Raw genomic sequence first — 2,597 nt, 5'->3', positions numbered from 1 at the left:
GAGGGGTCCCTTCTTAGTGCCAGTTTGGGGGTGAAAGTCCAGGCTCCCTGTGTGGCTTGGAATGATTAATTTTATTTATTTATTTACTTTTGAGATGGAGTCTCACACTGTTTCCCGGGCTGGAGTACAGTGGCGCGATCTCAGCTCACTGCAACCTCCGCTTCCCAGGTTCAAGCAATTCTCCTGCCTCAGCCTCCCAAGCAGCTGGGATTACAGGTGCCCGCCACCATGCCCAGCTAATTACTTTTATTTTTAGTAGAGACAGGGTTTCACTATGTTGGCCAGGCTGGTCTTGAACACCTGACCTCGTGATCCACCCGCCTCGGCCTCCCAAAATGCTGGGATTACAGGCATGAGCCACAGTGCCCAGCCGATTAAGTTTATTTTTAAGTTTACCATCACATGGATAAAAAGTTTACAGTTTATTAACACACTATTGGTAAGAGTGTAGGGAAACAGGCTTCCTCATACTTTGCTTTTGGGATTGTACATTGGCACAACTTTAATGAACAACACTCTGGTAATAACTAACAAGATTACAAACTCACATGCCCTTTGACCATGCAGTTCCACTTCTAGGAATTTATTCCAACGATGTACGCACACGGGAGCAAAATGACGTTAAGAACAAAAGATTGTCCTTCCATGGAAGACTTGTTAAATAAATACTGGTACAGTTCACATGGTGGAATACCCAGACAGCCATTTTTTTGTTTAAAGGAGCTGTTTATCTACTAATATAGAATGATCTTCCAGATATAGTGGCCCGATGCGGTGGCCCAAGCCTGAGGCCTAAGCGCCACTGCACTCTGCCAGGGCGACAAAGCGAGACCCTGTCTCTATTTTTTAAAAACGACAGTCGGGCGTGGTGGCCTACATCTGCAATCCCAGCACTTTGGAAAGCTGAGGTGGGGGGAATCACCTGTGGTCAGGAGTTCGAGATCAGCCTGGCCAACATGGCGAAATCCCATCTCTACTAAAAATACAAAAATTAGCCGGGCGTGGTGGCACATGCCTGTAATTCCAGCTACTCGGTGGGCTGAGGCAGGAGAATCGCTTGAATCCGGTAGGTTGCAGTGAGCTGAGATTGTGCCACTGCACTCTAGCCTGGGCAACAGAGTGACACTCTGTCTAAAAAACAAAACAAAACAACAACAACAACAAAACCAACAACAAAACATGATGAAGGACAAAAAGCAAAGTGCAGAACGGTGTGCCTAGTATGTGATTACTTATGTAAAAGAAAAAAAAGAACACACAAACAGGTATTTGCCTATACATGCAGAAAATATACCAGGCTGGATGCACAAGAAACTGCTAACAGTGCTTCCCTGGGGGGTCCCCGCCCACGCCGCTGAAAGTTGCCCTGGACCTTAACTGTTGATGTCCTTTCTCCAGGTCCAGGCTCCAGTGGAGCTTCTGGCGGGGCGTGGGAAGGTCGAAACCCCAGGCAGAAGAAGCAGGTCCCGGTCCCTCCTCTCGACCTTTGTACCTGCCTTTTACGTGTTTGCTTTTGCTAACAATTAGGTCCCGGGAGCGGAGGGGCGGAGATGGGGCGGAGGGCGCAGGAGCCTGCCCATTGGCCGCGGGGCTTCAGCCTGCCCTGGCTCCGGCATCCCCGCTCGCCTCCCGGCGGTCCTGCGTCTCACTCTGGATTAATTGGAGGCTTCGAGATGGGATAGAGAGGGGTGCAGGCGCTGAGAAAGCCCGCTGATGGAGATGGAGCCGGATTATGTAGTTCTAGGGAGTCTCTCCCTTCTTGTCCACCCCTATGGGGTCTCTCCTTTCCGGTTCTATCCACGCCCCTCCCTCCAGGCCCCCTGGGCCCGCCTCGAAGTCATCGCTGGGCTGGGGAGTACAGAGGTAGGGGACTTCTTAGAGACCCTGGAACAGGACCCCTCTCTCTCCCTCAAGCCTCCTCAAACAAGGCGGCTCTGCTGTGAGTCCGGCGTCCCAGGAGCTGCCGGCCCACCTATCCCCGGGTTTCTCCGGTTAGGGGAGCCCTCCAGGCTCGTAGAACACAAGAGACCGCCCCTCCCTAGCCGCGGGTCATCTCTAAGCGACAGGCTTTAAGAGGCACCCTAAAAGGGGGATGTGAGGTGGTGTGGTTCTATTATTATTATATCGAAATCATCTGATTATGTGCCCGTCCCACTGTTTCCAGGAGGGAGACTGCACACAATATTTGGGAATGAATTAATGTTCCCGGATGTCTGCCCCGGAACTCACGCCGTGGTGCCCCTTGACTTCAGCCCACAGTCCTAGCTCTCCTCAGGGTGGAGCCAGGGAGTCCCCTAATCCAGGTCTCTGATGTCCCCTGTTGAGGTTGGATCGTTCCCCAGTGGGGCTGGATGACCTCTGGGTTCACTTCCCTGCCTTGTCTGAGCTTCCACGCCCCTTTTATGCTAATATTTGCTAAGAGCCTCGTCCAGGGACCTTAGGAGTCACATAGCCGGGGGTTCTGCCCCTGCCCTTCATTTCTCAGATGATAGAAAAGCCAAAGGAACACTCTGAGAACTTGTAATGGGGAGGAGTGGGGAGTTGGTCCAGTCTGACGGGGCGGGGCCGGGGTGGGAGACGTCCTTGGAGCGAGATCT

At 52.3% G+C, this 2,597-nt stretch overlaps 1 protein-coding gene across 1 annotated transcript in view; it reads right to left on the bottom strand.

The window, feature by feature from the left end:
* Positions 1–1,815, bottom strand: part of AHCY (adenosylhomocysteinase) — a 32,469-nt gene extending 30,654 nt beyond the window's left edge. The window contains exon 1 of the mRNA XM_011959432.1: positions 1,497–1,815. The gene's annotated coding sequence lies outside the window, so the exon portion shown is untranslated. The remainder of the gene's footprint in view (positions 1–1,496) is intronic.
* Between the last annotated feature and the right edge of the window lie 782 nt (positions 1,816–2,597).

This window comes from Colobus angolensis, unplaced genomic scaffold (assembly GCF_000951035.1).
Source record: "Colobus angolensis palliatus isolate OR3802 unplaced genomic scaffold, Cang.pa_1.0 Scaffold114, whole genome shotgun sequence".
Lineage (NCBI taxonomy): Eukaryota > Metazoa > Chordata > Mammalia > Primates > Cercopithecidae > Colobus > Colobus angolensis.
The sequence above is the reverse complement of the archived record's forward strand: the minus strand, read 5'-3'. Positions and strand labels throughout refer to the sequence as shown.